Source organism: Pseudonaja textilis, chromosome 6 (genome assembly GCF_049901715.1).
Source record: "Pseudonaja textilis isolate UNSWEBS1 chromosome 6, rPseTex1.2, whole genome shotgun sequence".
Taxonomy (NCBI): domain Eukaryota; kingdom Metazoa; phylum Chordata; class Lepidosauria; order Squamata; family Elapidae; genus Pseudonaja; species Pseudonaja textilis.
In genome coordinates, this window is record NC_141995.1 from 37280379 (window position 1) to 37291044 (window position 10666).

Here is a 10666-nt window from a genome sequence, read left to right on the forward strand (position 1 = left end):
TTTCTGTAGAGCAAAAATGTTCCTACATACCATTTGTGAATGTCAGTGTCAAAACTCTCTAGTGGATGCCCAGGCTAGGGGGTTTGTTGAAGTCTGCTGGAGATTATTTTTTCACTCATTTCTTTTTCATGAACTGTCTAAACAAAAACAGGATGTTTGGTGTCATCTGCTGTATACCACAAACATCTCAAGAATCATGCTTGGCCGTGGCTTGGCAAAGGAGGGGAGAAAATGTGCTCCCAAGACTATGGATTCTGCTGACTATTTCTGGTGATTCTTTTGAAAAGTGAAACCCATTATCTAAGATTATGTAATTCTAATGTTTATCTTTGAAAGGGTTGATGAAAAACCACAGAACAAAAGATCTTTTGTTTCTTGCCCACCAACTTTCCTGCGGTTCTTGAATTTTTATTGCAAATTCCTCTAAACGGATCTGTCCTATGTTGAAATCATGCCCTGACAAGATTAACGTGGGCAGATTAACATCCGTACTACGGATCCCAGATTTCTGGGCAAATCGAAGTATGTGTACGTTGAGTGACTGTATCTAAACGCAAGAACCGCGGGCTGTGCTTAGGGCACTGATGTGACAAACGGATCCCAAGGATGTTTGGAAAAAGTCGGGGAGAATATTCGTGGCTTCAGGATTTGGCAACACGATCTTTTCCGCCAGTGAGGAGAAGCGCTTAGGATTCCGCGCTCTCTACACCTGGCCACAGTCGCTCAAGCCACGCGTCCCCTTCCCCCAGCGGCGAAGGGCAGGCTACCCACGCGGCAGAGGAGCGGGGAAAGAAGGTTGGGGTGGCGCTCTTCGCTCCCGCCTCTCGCGAAGCAGAGCCAAGGCAGAGTTCGCCCACCCTGGCCGCCGCCCTTTCCGCGGAGGGCGACGCAGACCGGCAAAAAACTGAAAGCACCAAACTGCCGCCACCGGCGCCTGGCTGGAGAAGCTCCTCCAAGAGCAGCCTTTGGGAGCCGGAGTGGGCGGCGCTCCAGCCGGCGAGTCCCAAGCAAGCGGGGAAGGGACCCGGGCTCAGCCCTCGCTCTCTCTCGGCGCCGAAGCTCAACAGCCTCGCGCTTTGCCTGGACATGTCTTGAAAAACTTGGATCTTGTCCCGCCCCTTTCAACTTGCTAGGATTTCCCCCCCCCCTCGCCTCCTTCCTCTCTCGAACCGGATGGGTTCAATCCGGCAGGCAGCCACCTGGAGATGGAGAGAAGCGGGCGATGTCTCGGGCGCTGGAAGAGACGGAGCCAAGAGGGTCTTTGATTTGGTTTACGCGAGTCCTTTGAAACCCGGGGCTGTTGGAATGGAGTGAAGCGAAAGGAATCTAGATGTAAAGCAAGCAAAGCGAGGTTGCACCCAGCTGGCCTGGTTGGTGAGTGCCCCCTTCCTTTCATCCCCTCCTTCCCAACCCTTCCAAGTTGCGTTTCGGAAGCCCCCGCGTTGCTTCACCTGAAAGAGGGGATACTCGATAGACGAATGGACAGACACTTGAGGGCACCGGCCCCTTTGCGTGCTTGACCTCTTAACCTCCTTGTAGTTTCTATCTGTGTGACCCCCTAGCAAAAACTCCCCCACCCATCCCCCCCCTTTTCTTTTACTGCAAGAACCAATCATTCCCCGTTGCAGTCTGTGTCTCCCAGATCGTTGTTTAAGGAACCTGGTTGGAAAAGGGCGCTCCTAACGTTTACGTATACGGTCGAGTGCAATTTGTTTTAGCAATAGTGCCTTTGGGAAGGAGGAAACAAGTAGGCGATCCACGAGGAAGCATTATGGCGCAGCGCCCTCTAGCTACCAAAAAGGAACAGAACCGAGTTCCCATCCTCTTTTCTGTGGCCCGAATCGCCGCTGCTTGGACCCGTAACCAGCCAGTCAAGTTCAGCATTGTCCGGAGCCACGAGGAGAGAGAAATCGGAGCACCTAGCGCGCCCACCCCCCCCCCGTCCATTGTTGTCCCACCTTTGGGGGGGTCCCTCCAGGTTTTCTCCAAAGGTGAGCCTCGAGGGCAAGCGTTGGCGTCTCGTTTCACGACCCGAGTCAGTCACGGGGCGCGTGAATAAGAAGAAACGAGCTTTCTAAACCGAGATGTGGGGTGGGATTGATCGCAACGATTTGGGCCCCCTTTAGCACTCGTCGGGGGAACCTCCTTTTTGAAGAAAAAAAAAATTGCAGCGCTCGTAGTGAGCAAAGAGCGTGGCGCACCTTGGAGAATTTGCTTCCTTTTTAGCCCCTCCTCTTTGAGGGAGGTTTTAGTAAGGAAAAAGGCGATTCCTTCCTTCCAGGCAATTAAATTTCGAAGGGTGGGTCGCAAGGTTGGAAACCGGAACTGACCAAACACGCTGCTGCCCTTTCCTCGGGGATGCCTCTTTAAGTCTCGCCCCACAGCAATTTGTTTTACCCTCTCCTAGTTGCAACCCGTTTCTGAAACAGTCCGTGGGAGGAGGAGAGATGCTCAGTTAAACGTGTTGCACCGTTGGTAAATTCCCAGTCGGGTTGCTTAAAAATGCGCGTTATCCCCAACAAAGATCAACGTGGCGCAAAAATCGACGTATGTGCCCCCTGCTCCTCCTAGAGCGAAGGGATCCGAGCTGCCCCTGTGATCCTCAGGCCACCTGAGCCGGCACGCGCTGGGTTGTTCAAGTGATTTGAAATCACAGCGACCTGAAACGGGTAACTCCGACTCCGCATCCCAGGCGGAAGTAGGTCCATCCAGGTCTAGGAGGCATTTACTCCCCAGCAGGATCGTGACTCGACTGCCACCCTTCTGCATGGGACCGCGGCCGGCCGTCGTTTACAAGGATATAGCCCAAAGGGGCGCGCCCCAACAATTTCTGAGCATCGAGATGAAGTTCAATCTGACAGAACTGGTCTTAATGGAAACCAGAGCCAAGTATCCATTTTCTTATGAGTAGGATGGGTATAGGATCGTGCAGCGAAGCCAACTGGAGGATACTTCTAGGTAAGTAGTGTAGACCTGTGGCTGCAAACCTAAGCATCCTACCCTAGGAATAAGTCCCATTAACCACCAAAGGATTTACACCGGTGTAGCAGCCTAAAGTTGCTTGTGGACGTTCTGGAACTACCGAGGCCTGGCTTTGCTGCTGCTTCCATCCATTCGCCTACGCCTGTTTGCAGAAGGCAGGCACGTTCTCCGCCTTCTGTACTCTGTCACTGCTGATAGGCAGGTGAACTCCAGTTTTTATTGCACCCTTCAAAGGATTTCAAACTACCCGTTCGTGACACGGCAGTTTTTCAAAAATTCATTCATCAGAGCAGGCCTCGCCTCTTTGATCAATGGGGTAGGGTGAGAAAAGTCGGCTACCTTTCTATAAATTGGTCGGAGTGTTCCTGAAATTAAGAGGCGGATTGCTGGTGTCGGGTTACATTTTCAATCAAAGCTCTGAAATGGATTCTGAAAACCCTCCCATTTTCCCAGAGTTTCCCCCCTCCTCCAAGGAGAAACTCCCCCCCCTCCCAGTTCCTATTGGAGAATCCCTTCCAGCGCCCAGTCTCTCAAAAATAATTCAGCGATGCATCTGGTGTGCGTGAAAATTCCGACTCCTCAAAGTAAGTAGCTTAGCTTTGAAATTCCCTCAGTAAGATGCCCTTTTATTTTCCCCTTAGAAGCGGGCGGAGGTGGTTACGGTACGGTAATCTTTTGTTGGGCAATAGAGGCTGCCGGCACTCCTGAAAAGTTACCGACAGGGCGGTCCTTTTGCCGAATTGAGCTCCGGTAACCTTTAACGTTGTTCGGGAACGCGCTGAAATGAATAATTCAAGTATTGAAACGGCGTTGCTTAACCGAGAGAGCATCTCAGCGCCGATCAGAGCGATATCGAAGCCCCGGGCAATGCGGTCATGTTTGGGAACAATCGCGTGCAGGCGCCTGAATCCAAGGAAATCAAGTAGCCGATTTGATCGATTCAGGCAGCATCCGTTTGACGTATCTGGGAATAAGCTGCTTGCCGTCAGTGCTTTACTCATAAGTAAACCTAGCTATTCCTAGGGGGTTGCCTTCAGTAGGCAGGCAAGATGGCTTGTGCAGTGCTCTGACGATTGTTGGGTCCAAACTGTTACGGGAGGGGGAGGGGTGCTTTCGCGTGTGCATTCCTTAGTTTAAATCGGACAAGTTTGTCTTTAATTCAAATACGCGACTGTTTTTAGAACTGCCTGGGCCCCCCAAGTTGGCGTAGCTGCCCTTTCCTGCCTGCCTTTAATTTCTGGTTTGGGATATGATACTTTGCGGGATCCGCACGAAGGGCGTTGAGGTGCTTTGGGGTTCTGCAAGATTGAAAGGTTGAGCCGTTCTCCAGCTGTGAGCGCAACTGCAGGTTAATATGACGGTCGGTGTCGCTGGGGCGGTAGATCATTAAAGTGCCAAAGGAGGCAAGTTTTGTTTGGTTCGCGGAGCCTTCCTTTTAAGGGCTTGTAACAATGTGCAATTACAGGCATGGAAGTGCTAGGAGACGGACTCGGAGCTCAGGCTCAGCCGAAATCCGGGCGGGTAGAAACTAGAAACTTAGATCATCTGAGGCTTTATAGTTCTTTTTTATTTTTTTTAAAGGGAAAGGAAAAGATGCCTTGTTCACATTTCCTTGCTTTAGGACATTAACCCAATGATAAGTCAAATCTTCGAGGGTTCAAAGAAAAGATTAACATACTGCTAGAGGCAAGCAGTGCTTTAAAAGTAGCTGCAAAGGAGCCTTAAATATATTTAAAGGTTCTTAAAAAGATTTAGCTGGATTTATCCTAAAGATCAACTATGTGCATATGCACTCAGGAAGGCTTACTCCCAGCCAGGTAAAAAAAAAAAAAGATGTTTGCAATGTTTAGAGGAAACTCCACCTAGCTTTACTTCCGAGTAAACAAGATTTGGTCAAGCTAAGACTGCTGCAGGCGGCTAATGAACCCGGTGAGATTTCCTCTTGAGTAAACAGGCCTCTGACCCAACACACTTAAGCCTTTCCTTCTCTCTCCCCTCCCCCCCCCGCCCCCATTGTTCGTGTGATCACAACTGTTGCTCCGTTAAATGCGGGGAAAGGGGGTGAAGGAGAACGATAGTGGCGCGTTTGATCTGCAGGGTTATAATCACTCCGGAGCCAGATGGTTGCGAGCCGTGCAGTCGCTGAAGAGTGGTTTAACTTTCCATGCCAGAGAAATTAGTTCCGGACGCGGTTTGTGGCGGCTGCCCCTGCTTTGGCGGAGGAATCCGGGGACCGGAGCGTGTCGCGGCGAGCAGGGGCGAAGGAGGCGCGAGGGAGGGAAGAAAGGCAGGCAGCTTTTAGAGACTTGGAGCGGAGCGGGCACCATGCGAGAGAACGGGCTGGTGCTTTGCCTCTGTAGAAGCCGTCTCCCCCGACGCCTCCGCCTTTTCCAGGGAAACCTTCGAGGTGAGAAACGGGGCAGGACCCGAGGAAAACCCGAGTAAGAAGAAAGTTCGGGATCGGAATGCCCTGGGTGCCTTACCACCGGGATCTTTCCCGCACCAAGAGAGCGGGGTTTGTTGGAGCAGCCAGCAAAGCGGGACTGCAAAAGTTGCCAACAGGAGAAAGAGGCGCCGTGGCTACCGCATAAGGGGAGGTGGGAAAGTTAGTGCTTTCTACAAAGTTAGGAGCATTTCTGCCCAGCCGCCCCATTTGCATTTGGATGGGTGGCAGAGAGTCTCCCCTGCCCCCCTTTTCTGGGTGTCAGGACGTGAGGAGAATAGCAAGTGGGGGGGGGCGGCTGCAGCCTGCCCGGGAGCTTTTGTCCTCCTGCTGCCATGAGCTCAGTAGGGCACGGCAGAGCCACGTTGGGAATGAAAGGGACTTAGGAAAAAAAAGTGGGGGGGAGAACCCCCTTTTCTTTCAAGAGTAATTGCTAAATCAAATCCATGGGCGGTAGCCTTTAAAGTGAGATAAAGCCTCTTAAAGACTTTTTCTCCTCTCCTCTCCAACACAATTCCTGTTCTTGATTTCAGAGTGCTTTCAGTTTTATCTGCTGCTAAAATCCCTGCTAGTCTTTCATTATTTTTCCCTTGGTCTAAGTTCATTGTTATTTTTTTTATTAAGGTCGGCCTGTCTTTCCTAATTGGATCAGAATCCAGTTGTTGTGACCTAACTAAAGTGCTGGAGAAAAATTGAAGGAAGTGGGTAGTAATTATCTTTTCTTATTAGTGGGCTTGGAAAGGAAGGAGCTGTTAACTATGGATTGAGGCTGTGATTTCTCTTGTTATGAATGTCAGAGTTTGTTTTGAAGAGCAAAGGGTGATTAATATGTCTTAAAAAGGAAGGCATGCAGAATTCTTGGCATCCTATAGTGGAAGATTATAAACTTCATAATCTGAAGTAAGCATTTAAAATGCCAAGATTTGTTGATTGCAATTATGTTCCACTTTTTCTCTTTAAAACTCAAGATAGCATAGATGAGGATTTCTTATTTTGTTCTACCACATAAATCTATGACAAATAGATTTGAAAGATGATGGTAGACTCATGCTGAGTTGGTTAAACTTGGTGTCCTTGGTCCAAGTATAAGCCCTTCATTAATATAGTCTTCTTTAAATCAAATTTGACTCTTGGTGGCTTCATGGAGATATCCATATAGGTTTCTTGGTAGGAATACAGGAGTAGCTTGTCTGCCATCTCCCTGTCTAATAGGAATACAATATTTAGGATATGGTCTATAATTGAATATAATCCATTCATAACAAAGTCCCACTTATTTCAAGTAACACTTAAGGCTTGCTTGAACCCTATCAATATCTATTCAAAAGCAATTTTTGTTTAGTTAAATAGCAACAGGTTCTATATTACATCTTCCATGTGTGCAAACATGACTATATAGATATACTAGGATATGTGGCAGTCTGAATTTTAAGAGGAGAAAGTGATTTGGAGACTGATTGGACATGCATATTAATTTGATCTCCCTTAATCTAATGTGTCTTACTGTATGAATCTAGGAAGGAATGCAGTTCTTTAAGGAAGTTGCTAAATAGATGCAATGTGTGCACCCTACAAACTCCAAAATGCCTTTTCCCCTTTGTATTTAGTTCATTGCACAGCCTAGTGTTTGTTCACATACATAATCCTGTATTACTTTTAAAAAGTTTTTTTGGAATAACATTGCCTTGGCAAATTCCTCTAGGATTTCAGTAGGCCTTCAGAGTGGTTAACTTTGGGCAGACTTCATCCTTGATCTTTCTGTTTCTTTTTTGGCTTATTGACAGAGTCCACCACAGTTTGACCTTCACATTCTTTGGAAGGATAAAACTTAGAATATTCATAAAGGAAGGTCTTAAAAATTAGTTATTTCCCCAATTTGTTTTATAAGAAGGTTGCAACAAAGAACAAGTCATCTTCCTGTTTTCAAAATCAGTTCCATTTTAGTTTATTAGTTGTGGATCCTGAATGTGAGACCACTTTATTTTTCAATTCTGTTTTATATTTTGGGTAAGTGACACATGTATCATCTATATTGTTTTTTTATAATGATTTTCTGTTCATATGTTAGACAGGAAAATTCTCAGCTAGTAAGACACTAAAATTAGCCTGCCTCAAAAAAAAAATTATGTTAAAATAACTTATACTGGCTGTTAATAGGATGCTCATAAATGTGTTTCCCTTAGATACCAATCTTATTTCTTTTAATTTGTTGTATTACTTACTAATCATGTTATTAAATGAGTATCATACTGGTTGCAATCTGTTACTTTGCAGCAGGTTGAAGAAAACAAAATCAAAGAGAAAGGTCCATTGAACATGCCGAGTAAATCCAAATTGTAGTTTGATTGTAGCTTATTGAATAAAACATAAGTGAATTGTCTGATACATTGTCCGACTCTAAAACAAAAGTGTTTAAATATGCATTAGTTGGACTTGCGTAATATATACTAGACAATTAACCCCTATAGTATAATATGTTATGTAGGTTTGATAAGCAAATGACTTGCTTTCATATAGTCATGAATCTGTTAAACTAAAAGTTAAAAGAACTGAGAGAAACTCTAGAATTGAGATACTATTCAATACTAGATACTATTCAACAGCTATAATTATTTGGGTATTAGTAACTGAAGGCTATGCAATTCTGCCTGTATGAAATATACAGAATAATATTTTCCAACAATTATTTCCACAATGAAACCAAGGAAAGATTATTGTAGTGATTAAGGGGCAAGCATTATTTGGAAAAAAGTTAACTTCGGAATGGTTTTTGGATTAATAATTTATTTTAAAAATGCTTCTTCAATCTGTTCCTATTTTCCGCTATGACCAACAAAACTTTTATTGTATTTATTTATTTATTTTTTATTGTATATTTTACATAGAGTATTTTGTGGCATGGGACCAGGTTATCTAAGGAACGGTTTTGGCTTGTCTCACTTGATCTGGTCAAAGGTACGCTGAGGGCCCCATTGGTAAAGAGTTTTAGCTATTAGGAAAAAGGACAGCCTTTTTTGCTGTGGTCCCCACTCTTTGAAATATCTTGCTACCTGAGGTGAGGTCTGAGCCCACTCTTGGTTTTCCAGAACAGTACATTAAACCTGGCTTTGCAATAGGCCTGAGGGAGCTCTAGGTTGGAGATAACTGGTGGACTTACAGAAGAGATGCAGCCACCTTACCAATCTTGCCTTTTGCTTCTTGTCTCTCTATATTTAATGTTTTGATATGATTATGATTTTAATTACGAGCTGCCCAAAGTCACTTTGCAGAGTGAGATGAGCAACATAGAAATTTAATATTTATCCATTTTTAAGGGATAACCCTTATTGAAATGATCCTTTGCTTTTAAAGACAAAGAGAAAAGGAAGACTCAAGCCTTCATTTTAAAAGAAGGAGTACCAAGGTTTTTTTTATAAAACAAACAGTATTCCATTGCCAGTTAACTTAAGCAAACAACTTTTCATACTATGTTTAAACTTTCATTAAAATATTCAATCTTATAATATTTTTGAAATTAATATTTTAATGTAGTATTGGCAGATTTTATTCATTCAGCAAAAACCCAGGAAAAGTATATGAATGGATCTTTATGTTTTTCTGATTTAGTTCAATAACTAGAATTTGTTTAAATCTACAGTCTATGCTTTGAGTGTTGCCATCCAGTCAAGTTTCATGTAAAATGAATGTAAACCCTGGCCTATGCATAAAAACGTGTAGATCTTTAGCATTGCTGAAGATCATCCAGTTTATGCAAACCAGGTTTTGACTTGAATACTTATATCGCTCTGTAGTTGATATTGTTGGAGAAGAGTGAGCAGAGCTGGCGGATGGAGTTAAGCATCCATCAGCTTAGAATTGTTACGTTGCCACAAATGGTCCAAGTCCAACCCCTTAATATTGAACTTACTTTGGCTAGATTCTTGTGTATAGCTTGAACAATAAATCCTTTGAATTGCAATTTAACATATGGTCCTGATTCTTTGCACCTGTCATTAATATAGTCAATTCAAGACATTTGGACTTGGATCATTTGTGGAACATAACTGTTCTAAGTTTATGACATGCTTTTAATTCTTCCTCTCAGCTCTGCCTGCTCTTCTCCTACAGATATTTTTTCATAAAATGCTCTTTTTATTCATTTATCCATTGCAGCTTTTGCTGTTACGTAGTATTGTGTTGTAGCTAATAATATTACTATAGTTTATGTTGATATTTAGTTGCTAAAATAAATAAGTAAAAACTTAATATAAGCATTTAGCTTTCAAGATGTTCAATGAACAAATCATATTGACATCCATTGTTACTTATTCCCAAATGGAGAACATATCCATAGAGTAAAAGAATTCAATCTTTACAATGTAGTGACACATTTTGGTAGCTTGGTAACTGGGCAGAAATGAAAAATGATTGGAAAAACACTTCTCAGTATACAAGTAGTCCTCACTTACCCTGTTTACTTACTAACCATTTGAAGCTATGACAGTTTGAGGAGGGGGGGGAAACAGCTTAGTGACCACTCCTCTTGGGCTTCATCACCATTTGGTTGCTTCATCACCATTTGGATGCTTCACAACAGGCATGCATTTATGACCATAGCAGCGTTCCTTGGCCATGCAATCATCATTTGTGAACTTCACAACTTGCTTCTGACAAGCAGACTTAATGGAGACAGTGAAGTCAAAATTGCAAGTTACAGTCATCTGATGTCTCACTTAGCAGTGGAAGCAATTGAGTTGCTGATCGCAGTTGTGATTGATAAGTTTTGTTCCCCTACAGTTGATTAGCTCCTGATTCTTTGAATGATCGGTGGTGGTTGCTGTTGTTTTTGACACTTTTAGACAAAGCTTTTTAAATAATTAGATTATCTACGATTGAATTTTGCATATACTTTACCTATTGATAAATATAACATTTTTGTATGAAGATCTCGGGGAAAGCAAACAAATTTATACATAACCCTAGGAAACATGAGATTGGACAGGGTTTTTTCTCGTTCCAGTCTAAATATCATTTCAAGTGATCACTGTAAACTATTCAGCTCACCAAATGGATTTAGCATCTAACCATTTGTTAACAAAAGGAAAGTGTCAAATGTTGGTCTTTTATTATGGCCCTTTCTTAGAAGTAAAACCTAAGCTTAAGGCTGATACTTTGTTTTGCAGCATATTGGATTGCTCACCATTTATTAATAGAAATTTACAAAATTGAATTAGCTGGGTTTTTTAAGTGCTAGGGGATATG

General features: G+C 43.6%; 1 protein-coding gene across 6 annotated transcripts in view; it reads left to right on the top strand.

The window, feature by feature from the left end:
• The first annotated feature begins 440 nt into the window (after nucleotides 1-440).
• The window catches only part of FAT1 (FAT atypical cadherin 1), a 119396-nt gene continuing 109170 nt past the window's right edge, over nucleotides 441-10666 (top strand). For 4 of the 6 annotated variants that reach the window (XR_015744137.1, XM_087936265.1, XM_026697916.2 and 1 more), the window contains exon 1: nucleotides 5042-5389. The gene's annotated coding sequence lies outside the window, so the exon portion shown is untranslated. Of the gene's footprint in view, nucleotides 1375-3488; nucleotides 3567-5041; nucleotides 5390-10666 lie in introns of those variants that run through there. The other 2 variants (XM_087936266.1, XM_087936267.1) reach the window with 2 other exon arrangements.